This window comes from Neopelma chrysocephalum, unplaced genomic scaffold (assembly GCF_003984885.1).
Source record: "Neopelma chrysocephalum unplaced genomic scaffold, ASM398488v2 Primary Assembly neopelma1_124, whole genome shotgun sequence".
In the NCBI taxonomy this organism is placed as follows: domain Eukaryota; kingdom Metazoa; phylum Chordata; class Aves; order Passeriformes; family Pipridae; genus Neopelma; species Neopelma chrysocephalum.
The window spans coordinates 2,294,598-2,307,746 of NW_020897786.1; the positions used below are offsets into that span (position 1 = coordinate 2,294,598).

The 13,149-nt window shown below is 50.6% G+C and overlaps 1 protein-coding gene across 2 annotated transcripts in view; it reads left to right on the forward strand.

Annotated features, from left to right (window-relative positions):
* The window catches only part of LINGO1 (leucine rich repeat and Ig domain containing 1), a 152,390-nt gene that overhangs the window by 48,540 nt on the left and 90,701 nt on the right, over positions 1–13,149 (forward strand). For both annotated transcript variants that reach the window (XM_027698027.1, XM_027698028.1), the window contains one exon: positions 2,296–2,338. The gene's annotated coding sequence lies outside the window, so the exon portion shown is untranslated. The remainder of the gene's footprint in view (positions 1–2,295; positions 2,339–13,149) is intronic.

Here is a 13,149-nt window from a genome sequence, read left to right on the forward strand (position 1 = left end):
GGATTGAAATTCTCTTTCAAACTGAGTTGTGTTGTCCCTAATTGCTTTTCAGATGTTTGTGGGTAAGGTGCCTTCTTTGCCTACCCTCATGTAGGCACCCTCCTGTAAAACTGTGGAGTGCATCCACAGTTGAGTGTGGATACAGCTAAGAGTGGGTGAAAGATTGCCCTGGACCAATCCAAGTGTCTCTACAATCAGCTGGTGGTCTCTCTTATTAATTTTCTCCCACTGAGGCAATCTATTAGATAAGAGCCATTGATTAGTCCCCCGTACTAATAGAGAGGATCACAATGGGTGTTCTAATTGCTTAAATCACTTGTTGTTGCACTTAGTTTATTTAGGAGTATTTCAACATCTATATCATTTAGGACTCCAAATCCTGTCCCTGTAATACCAGTTGCATCCCTTTTTGTTTGCTTTGAAGAGGGCTGAGCAGAGAAAGGGTAGTGAGTCCTGGGTCAACACTTCTACAAGTGACATTAACTTCTTTACTATTACTTCTTAAACTATTATCTGTCATCTTGTAACAACAACTGGTATTAGGTGTTGAGCAGTAAGTGATATTACTGAGGCAATGAGACCTGTCCCTACTGCTTCCCTCTGTCAAGGCTAAATTATAAACCTTATCTGATTGACAACTGAAAGTGAGAGCCTTCCCATCGGGTGTTTCAGGAATTGGGAACCTTGTTCCTACGTAATCTAGGAAAACTGTCTTCCTTCTGGATTTTTTTAACTTTCCACTAATTCATCCATCATTTTTATCCTTAGCCATGCTGTGGCAGTAACAGAGTCATTAATACCAAGAGTAGTGAGATGTCCCACTGCACTCTTGGTTGATGTGAGAGTTTTTCCAGGAGTCAGTCATTCGTCAGCTGGCTGGCCAATTACCACCTGCTTGATGTCAGACTGGTGTATCCAACTTTCTTTTCCTAAAATTTTAACAGCAAAATAGGGATGCGGTAAGATGGTATTTGGCCCTTCCCACTTGGGTTCCAATTTGAATTTCCATGAGAACACGTTAATTAAAATTACATCTCCAGGTTGTACATCAGGTACCTGTATTTCCAGAGGCGTGGGCTGACACCATTAAGCATATTTCTCTTATTTTCAACACCCTTCTGCATATATATGTTGTATTGGGTCAACCATCCGTCAGATGAGACCAGCAGGTATCTGAATTGGGTATTACCTCCTTTAATAAGGCCCTGGGTCAACATTTCGTGTAGGGGAGGCCTGGTAACTGATGTATTATCACTAGGAAGTGTACTCCTTGCTGCTATGTCAGTATTTCCTTCTCTAATTTCTACAGTGGCCTTGGTATGAGCTGGACAATGTAGTACAGCAATATCTTTGGGTGGCTGGGCTGATTCCAGCAGTTGTGTATTTCTTCTCCTTTTGATACTTTTTTCCCCAATGATGCGAAAAATCCTTGTTCCTGCCATAGCATTGCCATTGTATGGCACACCCTGAGAGCATACCAAGAGGTTTTTGGCTTGTTTCCCTTTTCCCAGATGTTCTGTACATGTCAGGGTTACCAGTTCACCCTGTGTTTGCTGGGAGTGTGCTGTGGTTACGCTAAGCAATTAATATCCTTTATTTCTTTTCAAGGTGAGGAACCAGTCCCTCATCTTTACAGCTGGGTGTTTCTATGTCCCATGCCTGGTGCTGCTCCTGTTTGCAGAGCTGATAACTGATGGCAGGGAAGACTTTACTGTCTGAGGAATACTTATGCAAACAAGCACAGTGGTTTAATAGGGAACACCCGGAGAAATCTCTAAAGAAAGCGCAGTAAATTCCCCTTCATGTGGATTTATGGAGAGATTTTTCACAGATATTTATGGTTTCCCAGGTGCATTGTTGTGACTCCTTAGCTCAGATTTGCATGGTGTGCTCCAGGAGCTGATGAGAGGAGAACATTGATGGGGCAACCCCGTGCTCATACCAGGATGGGAGCAGTGAATGGCTCCTTAATCCCCTGGTGAGTTCCCACTGTGTGCAGAAGTTTGCAGCACCCCTGGTGCCAGCTGAGCACCTGGAGAGCCTGGTGAGCAGGACTAGGTGAACTTAGGTGGCCCTGACTAATTTAGATGGTCCTGGTGCAATGCAAGGGCAGGTCACTTCCTTCCTGCTCACGGTGGCACAGCCCTGTCTGAGGGTGCTGCCGTGGCACAACCTGCCCCATCCCACCCCTGCAGGCCCGGGCCCCACCAACACTCCCCAGTCACCCTCCTAAACCACCTGCTGCTGTCCAGAACCAACCCATTGAACCACATCCCTCTTTCTCTTCCTTTCCAGGTTCCTTGCCTTGCCAGCAGGTCCTTGTAGGATTTTGGCTCTGGTAAGTGCAACCACTTTCTCCTTGCTGAGTGCATGCCAGTGTGAAAGCCTTGTGTGGTGCTGGTGGAGCAGTGAGGCCAGGCACCATCACTGCTCCCCAGGCAGGTGTAAGAGCCTGAGTGAGCCTCTCTCAAGGAAACAGCTCCAGGCACGCTTCACCCCAGCACAGATTATTTCCCCACTGTGTAAAAATAGGCTGAAATACATTTGTCACTGCCTTTCCGTAATCCACAAAGGGAAACTGTGTGGGCATCTTTAATCCTTCCCGGGTAAACTTTGTCAGATGGGAATTGAAAACTTCAATTGAGTGATTGGCACAATGAGTGCAATAAAAGCCAGGCGGGCTCTGCCACTGGGTGGGACTTGGGGTCCTTTGGGACAATGAAAAGGTGAAGTGATGGGTGGAAGGAGAGCACAGCCTGCCTGGGGACCTTTGCAGAGGAGCCAGGCTTAGAGGAACATTTAGGACCTGGAAGAAATGTAAAAGTCAGAGGTTGCAGTCCTGGTTGCAAGCTCGTGTCGTTACCTGTAACCTTTCCAGGAATGGGCTCCTCTCAGGCCACTCTCTCAGCCACCAGCCACCTGGCTGACTTTCTCCTGGGGGTAAAAGGATAAAATTTCTGGTCTTTCTTGGACTTTCTGGTCTTTCTGGTCTCTGTGCTATCCAGTGTTTGATGTTTTCACACTTCTAAAATCCCCATGGGTTTTCTATCCTTACCTTTAACCCAGCAGAAAGGGTCCTGCTTCTGTGCTGGGATAAATTAGCAGGACTGTCTTGCAATCAGCACAGCTGCCATGTATTGTATCATCTTCACCTTTGTCCTCTTCATGTGTTCTCTTTAAAAAATATGTATTTATCAAAAAAGCAGCTTCTCTGTTTGATGCCACCTGTTGAGTTGATAATTCAGCCCCATGGAAGGCGTCAACACCAGTCATGTGCTCAAGGATTGGCCACCACTGTCCCAGGTTGCATGGCCCCGTTGAACTTGAGGGTTTTTCTTTTCTTCAGCAGCAAATGGTTCACTAGCTGGGGCCTAAAATTCTCAAAGGGAGGGTTGTTATGGTGATCTCAGGGTTTTGGGTGCTGCTGGCGTGGCCTTGCTCTGGGACAGACCTGTTCTGGGGTGGGAACACCACTGTCTGGAGCGTATCAAACCATGGCAAGGGGCAAGTGCAGGCTGTGAATCCTGGTGCCTGGGGGACTGCCCTGATGTCCTCTCCCTGTGCATCCATCTCGCTGGAGGGCATCTGGCATGGCATCATCTCACCACAAAAGCTATTCCTCTCTCCAAAACTGTGGAGAGACTCCTGATCTGAGATCCTTTGCTTGTGACCTTGGCAGCCTGAGCTGGAATCAGCTCAGGCCCTCAGGAGAGCTGTGCCGTGTTGAGCAAGCAGCAGTGCTGTGCTGGGTGCTACTCCAGCACATGGCAAAACTCCAGCCAATGGGTGGATGAACTGACCAAGTGATTTTTCTCTGTCAGGGCTGTGTTACATTGGGAAGTGAACATAACAGCTCTGTCTTCACAGACAATTCCTGCAGGAGCAGCTCTGGCCACGCTCCTGCCAGCAGCAAAGAGCAAGTGTCTGTGGCTGCAGAGTGGGGACAGGGAGAACAGCACCCGTCAGTCCTCAGAAAAGAGGGGAAAGTGGAAAATGGCCTGGACGAGGGGGCAGTGGGGGGAGAAATGGCTGTGGGGGTAGAATTGCCTCTCCTGAAGCATGGTAATCGACTCATGGCTTCTTCTCCCCGATCCTCTTACACCCCTCCCGTTGCACACCTCTCCCCAGATGTGGCCATGTGTGTTAGCAGAGATAAAAGCTCTCTTCCTGCACGGGCTCTTCTTCCCCAGCATGCTTAATCATGAGCCGACGTGGCAAACAGCCTTCCTGAGAGGTGCCCCAGGCTTGGCCCCTCACTCTCCCTCCCTGCCTCCTGCCTTTTGCCTCTGCTCCCGCTCTGCCCCGCACCCTGGGGCTCCCCGCGCGCCCCTGCAGCCTGCACGACCATCACGTGCCTCTGATAAATGAGCTTCATCTGCACCCAAAATTAATCACATTGTCATGCTGGCAGAGGATGAGGCAGCTGTGCCGAAATGCCCGAATCCCTGGCTAATTTATTACAGGGGCTGGATGCAGAGCTGCTCTGCAGCTCCTGCTGCATGGGGACATGCTCCGGAGAGGCGGATGGTAACGAGGAGCTGCGAGGATTGGCTGTGAATGTCTTGGAAGGAGGTATTCTCCTTCTTCCCAGCGCCCAGACATTGATCTTCAATGAGAAGAACCTGGTGGGAGACTTCTTGCATCCAGGAGGGCTCATGCTGCTGGTGACAGCCGAGCTTCTCTGAGCCACTGTGGACCTGGAAGCTGATGTGCCCTCCTGCACTGGAGAATGCTCAGGAACCCAGAGCAGAAGACTAATGAGGAAAATTAATATGAGGGAATTATTCCAGGTTTTCCAAAACTGTGGTGTTTGCAGAGGGTGGAAGCAGGAGGCGCCCAGCCAAGCTGATGTGTCTTGTTCACTTAATTACTCCATCACTGCTCATCAGAAACAAAGTGTTCACCCTCTGTGTGCCCACAGCACACGTGCTGCCTGTGACAGGCTGGGATTGATGTGGAAAACCAGCTCCAGAGCTGGGGGCTCTAAGCAGTGCCAGTTCCTGGTAGTGGACATCTGGGACAGGGGCCAGTTGTGGTGTTCACTCCCAGTGTTGTGCATCTTTTTGGGAGCCACATCATCCTCCTTGCTCATTGCCAGCTGCTCCTCTCCATTTCAGTATGAGTTTGCTGGGCACATCCTTTTCTTCTAGGTCCATCCCTAGGACAGATGCAGGTTCCTCCAATATATTCACTCTCACTTGCCTTGTGGTAATTAATTGCTGATTCCAGACCAGACTCAGCTCTGGAGTGCTTGTTAACTAATTGGATGCCTTCCAACAAATCCCAGCAGTCTCTCCACAATGGGAAAGCCGTGTGTTCCTTGTGTGCTCCCTGATTGCTTTGTCCCCCTGTAGTCGATGGGAGCACCTTGGAAGAGATCCGCTGGGGCTGCTCTCCTGGAACTCGCAGGGGGCTGCTGACAACGTGGCAGGTACTTCCTGGGGATGCAAAATAATGGACAGCAAAGCAAAGCACAAGGTAAATGCCCCATACAGTGACTGATGGCATCTTTCACTGTGCTCCCAGCTGGTGGAAGAGGCTGGGAACCTGCTCTGCCTGCTGGTCTCTGAGGGTTTCACAATGACTCTCTTTGCAGATGTTGTCAGACGTGGTTTTTTTTCCTTGTGGCCCAGCAGAAATGCAGGAACGCTGTTGTCCTTTGCAATCTGAGGCTCTGTGTTGCCCATGTTTCATGGTCTCGTGTTTTTAGAGAAAAGAGGTTTTTATCAGTAGAAATTGAGTTGCTGGTGCTCCCAACAGCTTTCCTAGACAAAAACACTGAGTTGCTTTTGTTAAAACTTTATATCTTAACTCAAAAGGGAATGGACTCCCTTAGATCTGCCATAAGCTGGTGTTCAGATAAACATGGCATTTTGGGGAGGGAGAAAGGGTGTTTTGGTCTCCTTCAACATGTGCCTGTGAGGGTCCCATGGGGTCTCTGGCTGTCAGGCACCAGAAGTTGTGGTCAGCTGAGCAAGAGAGGACAGAAAGCTCCATCTGAGCATCTCTGAGCCTCCTCCTCAGACCCTTCAGCCTTCTGGGCTGACCCAGGGGTTTTGCTCCCTCCTCACCCGCATGTGTGGGGCTGTGCTTGTGACTCCAAGCTCTTGGGAGAGGCAGATGTGTGCATGGTGGTGAGCAGGAGACATGTCTGACCTGATGTTCCTCCTTATTTCTAGTCCTCCAGGGCCTGTGGGGTATGATGCAGAGAAAGAATTGCTGTTCTCTTGGCTCTGTTGCATGTTCAGAGCAAGCCACTGGTGCGGAGGAAAGGGCTTCCATGGGTGCCACCCCTAACCCTGCTGATGGGTCCCAGTGGTCAGCATTGCTCAGCCTTGTTGAGCCTACTTCACCAGGCTGCTTTATTCTTTCCATATGCTTGTATTCTTTTAAGTCAGGGCTACAGCTGGGGCTTTGTAGGCATCCCTTTGCCAAAACATGACTGGCTTATGCCACTGTTGAGTGGAGATGCCAGGGAGGAGCTGGGGAACAACTGAGACGTGATGTGGGAATTTGGAGGTGCCTGGTGATGCCAGTGCAAGAACTAATTCAACAGCCTGGGAAATAATAGCTTGGGTTGCCAAAGTGCCTGTTGAGAGAGTGGTAGGCAGCAGGCAGCGCTCCTTGGGAGTCTGGCAGCAGAGGACAGCAATGTTGGGCAACTCCAAAAGATGTCTTTGGCTTGGGTTGTGTGAGGAGGAGGAGTGAGGATCAGTCACTGGTCTCACAGAGGTGGCTGGGCTGCTGCTGGTGCTGGGACAGGGCAGCACCTGCTGCCAGAGTCAGGCCTGGGCAACCACTGCTGGCTCTGCTCAGCATTTACATCCACTTGGCCAGAAGGGAGCCCAAGCACTGCTCCAGGAAAGGCAGAAAGAAGTATCCTCAGGAGCACATGGGATGCTCCAGGGATGCTGAGCCACCTCAGCAGAGGGAAACGCTTGTCTGCCCAATGAAAAGGCTTTTTACAGTCTCCAGCCTCTGTCAGAGACTGGGGAAAGCCAGCTGTGGCTACTTTGAAACACTTTGCAGTGGAGGTGCCCAAGTCTTCTAGGACTCAGAGTTCAGTTTCTGATATGACCTGCTCCCTAGAAATTCAAATGAACTGTCTCTGCAGATCCCTGTGTACCAGAAGCCAGGGCAACACTTAAGGACTTGTCATGGCAGGGCTGACACTGGCAAATTTGCTGCCTGCTTTTTCCTAGGTGCAAATAGCTGTGCCACAAATCACACCAGGCTTCCCTATCCATTAACAGTTCTCTGTTCCCTGCTCCTCTGATCTTTTATCAGTGTCAAGGAATTGGAAGTGTTTCTTTGGGTCTAGTCCAGCCCCAGGGTAGTAAATCAGACATCTCCTGTCCCTCTATCTCTTGCAGAATCCGTATGGATATAATGGATTTAGTGGCATCTTGCATTTTCCTCTGGCCAGGCACATATGACAGTATTTGACCCTGGCACCCAGCAGTGCAAAACCCCTGCACCCATGTTTTGGAGAGGGCTGTGCTGTGAAGCACCCACCTGTTCTCCTCCAAGCTCAGCCTTTGGGGATATGGCATGGTTTGAAGGGGTCAGCACGGTTTGTGTGGTGTTTCAGCATGGTTTGTATTTGCTTAAGCCACCATGAAAACCTGGTGTGACTCCACAGAGCCTGATTTCTAGTCCCTGTAATTAAAAACCCAGCTGCTGGGATATTTTATATGGATTCAAATTGAGACTTGGCAGGCTTGGGTAGCAGGGAGCTTGCCTCGGTGACCAGGAAGATCTATTGTGTTCTTAAAGCAAACTCCATCTTACCTTGGCTAGGATGGGCAGGGATCTGAGCATGCCAGAGATGCTTTTATGGGCTGAGCCAGTGGGAAACTTTGCTGTGTTACTGCTGCCCATGTTACTTCCATGGGCAAGGAAGTGGGAGCTTCCTTAGAGATGGGGTCTCCAGACACCAAAAGGAGTACCCAGAGCCCCCTAAGGCACATAGGGGCTACATTTTGTGTTGAGGTCTTGAAGGGAGAAGAGGGCTCAGCATCTGGAGATTTTCCAGGCAGTGCCTGAGGCGAGCCTAAGTACAGCTGCCTCATCCCACTGGAGCTGGCAGTGAGAAGATGGCTGCTCCTCTGAACCAAGCCCCTATATTCCACATTTGTCCATCACTGGTGATAATGTGCAGAGAAATAAATGTCACTTACAAAATTTATGGGAGAGCTGCTTTGCTAGTTCTCCTTTTTAAGGTTATACTAAAAATTAAATCACATTTTCCCCAAAGGGCAGTCTGTCACCGTAAAAAATGTGTCAGGCAGTGTGCGCGGGGACCGAGGGGCAGGGCCACGCAAACGGCACCGCTCACGTGGCCGGTTAGCTGGGGAAAATCGTTATTTTTGTACATGCACTTTATATGGCAATTTCCTGGCTGCGTAATAAATAAATAAATAAATCAGGGTTACACAAGGTCAGAACTGAGTTCCCAATATAAAACCTGGCGTGTGACTTATTTATGCAACCCAAGCATAAACCTCTCGCCGGTGCGGGCAGGCGTGGCTTGGCCTCCTGCTCCTCCTCAGGTAGAGCGTCCCATCCCGGCAGGACCTGTGATTCCAGAACCCCGTGGCCCCATCAGCTTGCGGGAGGTGTTTTTTTGAGGTTAAGCAAGGGATCAGTGAGGCTTTGATGGATGTTGTCCCTTCCTCCCCCAAGCTGTGGGGTGGCAGTTCAGGGTCTGGCTCTCCCCACGTGCCATGTGCCTGAACGGGGCTCTGTGGCTGGGGGACGTTCATCAGCTCTGGCAACGGAGCTAATACCACTAAGGGCTTTTCTCACCCTCCACTCAGTGCTCATTAACATCTCCCTTCCAAGGAGTTTATGAGTGTCACTTCATCTTGCTGCAGCTTTGGCCTGTGATGAGAGGAGCGTGTAAGCTGGCTCAGGGAGGAAGGCTCCCCTAGGGCTGTGAGTGCTGCCTGGCCAGCAATGGGGCCACAGAAGGAGGGGATGTGGCTGGAAGAGCTGCTGTGCCATGCCATGCAATGGCGTGCAGTGCTGTGCAATTCCACCAACCCCAACACTTCCATCAAGGAGTCCTATTTATATCAAGGATTGGGAGCTGGGAAAGGCAGATGCCCTGTCTGAGGGAGGGTGAGGCTGCCTGCCTGGTAGCCTGTGAATGGAGACCTACAAACAGCTTCTCTGTGGTGTCACAACCCCATCCTCTGTGTGGGCAGGGAGAGAACCCAATTTTGGAACCCTCCTTCCCAGCTCTCACAATCCAGAACCAGGAGAGGTATTTTTACTTGGTCTTACAAGTAGGTCTTGAGATTGTCTCTAAGCAGGTGCTTCATAGCCTGCAATAAAACCCTCCTTTGTGCCACACAAAGCCTTTCACAGCAGCAAGCCCAAGGCTTTGCCTGGTGCCTCTACCCTGTGCTCTCCTTTTGTCCATGCCCTTGTCTGACTCTCCTGGGACGTCTGGAGCAGGCTGTCATGAGTTCTGACCCCTGCCCAGCAAAGGTTGGTTGCTGAAGGTGCTTCTAGACTTTCCATGGTGGGTCCCAGATGTCTTTTTAGTCACCTGAAATGTGTCAGTTGTGTCTTTGATGTTTTCTTTTCTGAATATATTAATTTTTCCACCAAGAAAACCTGAATTTCCCATGAAAATTGTGTTTCCTGTTTGAAAACAGGTTGTTAACGTGCCACTCAGCATTACTGAAGGCTGCTTTTCCAGGGGCTAATACCTGAAGATTGACTGATTTCAATATCTAGCATGCTACATCCCCTAATGCAGCCTTTTCCCTGCATCATCAGGGCTTTTGTGCTATCCTTTTCTCCAATGTGGATCCTCTGGTGCCTCAAAAGACCCAGGCTCATGCTGCAGCCTGGCTCAGCTGAGCCGAGGAAGGCCTCTCCACTCTATCTGCCTGCCTATTTCCATGAAACCTCCAGAAATTTAATAACTTCGAGATTTCCAGCTGTCACTCACACGCTGCTGAATTTGACTGATGAATTGGAGAGTAATTAGGGGAGACTTACAACATTTGGAGCACGCGATGGCACAAGACTTGTTTTCTTAAGGAAACCATGCAAAAAAAAATAAAATCTGAAAGTACCTCTTTTCAAATTTTTCGCTTGTTCTACCTGCAGATAGCAGTTGACTGGCCGTGAGGGAGCGTGGGCTGCCCTTGGGTGGTGACACCCAGCACTGGGTGCTGCATGGGCAGGATGGGTGCTCTTGGCCCTGCAGTCCATGGGGACATGGGGCTGTGAGCTCGGTGCAATGACTTTGGTCCTTTTGAGGTGACACTGGATGTGGATGGCATGAGCATCTCCAGTGGTGTGCCATTTCAGGGCACACCCATCAACTCAGAGTCATCTTTTGTAAACAAAGGAGATTTAAATTAAAAACACTGATTGTTAACAGTCTATTATACTGCACATTCTGCAAAACAGCAGAACATCCTTTAAAATACCTGTTGAAATGCTGAGTGGTGCTGCCATGAAGGGACTTTGGCTGGTTGCTGAAGGTGCTGCCTTCAGCCCTAGGTGTGTGTCCTGCTCCAGGACACCTTGGTGGTACAGGAGGTCTCGGCTGAAGCAGCGAGATGATGGAGCTGATACCTTTGATGCTTTGTGTAGCTTGTGTGCCCCATCTTGCCCTTTAGAAGGGGGACATCGGTGTCGGGGGCAAAGAGCAGGCAGGGACGTGTCAAGGGAGCTACTGAGCCTGTTACTGTGTCAGGAGAAAGCACGAAAGATGCTGCCTAAGGCATGTGGTGGAGCCTCGTGCCTCAGGCAGGAGGAGGAGGGCTGATGATGAAGGCTGCAGCTCGTGGTCACCTCGCTGCCATCCAAGATTTGTCTGGGATGCTCAGACAAACCCACATGATGCCTCACACAGCTGCCTGCCCATGCCAGATTTTATTCCCCTTACCTGCTCCTCTCTCTGTGCTGGGGGGTGGCTCAGTGCCAGGCTTTTTATGCTTTTTCTTTTTGTCTTTTTCAGTGAGAATGAGTCTTTTAGCTGTTGACTGTGAGACTGTGCTGTGAACAAAGTCATACAGATCTTGTGGGGTTTTTTTATAGCCACCTCCATCTTCCAGGTTGACTGTTTGCAGCTCAGTCCGTGCCCAGAGTTGGGCAGTCCAGTCCTCCTGGCTAGGATGGAACTTAAGCCCTACTGGTCCATGCTGGAGGCAGGGGTGGGGACCTGCTCTGCCACCCCATGGCATGATGTTGTCTCTGCTCGCCTTGAAGGAAAGGGGAAATGTGTGGCTGGGAGGAGGCAGATATGGAGCAAGGAAAACTGGCTCATTTTGCTTAATTATGACTGACTGTGACAGCCCGCATCTTTAGTTTGAAAAGTATCTGTGAGGTACGGGCTGCTTCTCTCAAACAGGATAATTATGTTAATTAAAATGCTTTCTTTATAGCAGTTCTGATTAATAAAAACAGTTCCAGTGCTCTCTTTAAACACGCTAACCTTCTGTTGTGCAGGAAAACTGGCTTTTCTCAGCAATTTATGACTTTTAGAACAGATTACAGTGGGACAGCCTGCTGCTTTCACACAGTAACGCTTCCTCCCCGGGGGAGAGCGAGGCAGCCCACCACCGCAGTGCCCTGCTCGCGGGGAACAGACGGAGGAGAGCAGTCGGGCAGCGATGCCGGAGCAGGCAGCAGCATGTGCCCATGTGGGAGCCATGGATGGGAGGCGTCAGGGAGCTCTGCGAGAGTGCCAGGGAATAAAAATACTGCTTATTTCTCTAATTGCTGTTTATTTCCTCTGCAAAGTATTGGGATAATTAACAAGCTCCCAATTAAGAAAAAATTGTGTGCGGAGGAAAAACAGGTACGGGTGCCAAGAGAGCTGAATTTGTGCCAGAGCGCGGTCAGGGGCAGTGGTGGTCGTCCCTCTCGCTGAACCACAAGTGGGATGGGGCCCTTCAGGGACTCCAGGGCTCTGGAGGACATGGTGATTTCCCAGCTCCTCACCAGAGACCTTTACCAAGAAGATGGTTGTGCTTCCAGAGGTTTGAAAGGTTAGCGTGACCACTGGTGTTTTGTCTCTTGGCTGGTTTGCTGGTTCTTGTGGGGGTTCACTTCTTGTGCGTGGAGGTGCAAAGCCCCTGAGTGCAGTCTGATGTGGGTTTGGAGAGGGGCTGAGCCTCCACCACCATCCTGTGAAGCAGTGGGAAGGGCTTGGTGTCCCTGCAGGTAGCTCTGAAAATACAGTCAACAGGCAGCCCAGTACATTACTTGCTGCTCCTAAGGAGAATGGGATTGCCACACACTTGTCTCCAAATGCCAGTCCCCCAGGGAGATGCATGTTCCCATTGTGGCAAGGAGGTTTTGTGTCCTTCCTTCCCTCCCCCCCTTTTCCTTTTTCCACATCTGTCCCTTGGCTTGCCCTGCTGGCAGATGGTGCCTTACCTTGGGCCAGGTGCTGGAGCAACATGTGAAGCAGTTCTCAGCTCCCACTTAAACTTCCCAAGCCCAGCAAGGGGCTCTTACACTGGGGTAGTGATTTACATCAGGTCGGTCCCTTCTCTTCCTCTATGCCCAGGAAGGGCCCCTCCAGCAGCCCATCCCCAGGCTCAAGGGCTGCTGCTGAGCCCTCTCCTTTGGCAGGTGCTTTGGGAAGGGTGGCACCATCATGTTGCCTTGCAGACAGCTGGCCAGAGGGGCTCAGAGGACTTCGGGTCTGTTCTGCCCTGCTCTTGTAGAAGAGGAGGAAAGTGAGAGCTTTTGTGCCTGACTCTGTGAAATACTGCATGTGACAAACTGCCCTTGCCCAGAGAGGTGACAGCATTGGTTTGCCATCCAACTGTGACTCCTGACATAGGGTGGGGTGGTGGGGTGACTTCACTGGGTTCGCTTGACCCGGGTGAACTGCTGGCAGGCAGCCCTGCTCCTCGTCTCTTGCCACAATTGAAGTGGTTTTGGGAAGGATTCATGGGGGAAAAGGGGAGTACAAACCCCTACAAGCCATAGGGTATTGAGTATAGGCCAGTGGAGAGTGGTGAGGGGCTGTGGGGCGAGGCTCCCACATGCATGCAGCATGTTCTCTTGTGTGCTTGCACCCTGCAGAGCTCAGCGAGCAGGGCAGTCACTCAGGGAAGCCATCCAGAGATTCCCCACAGGTTGTCCCCCCAACCTGGGGGGCTGCAGCCA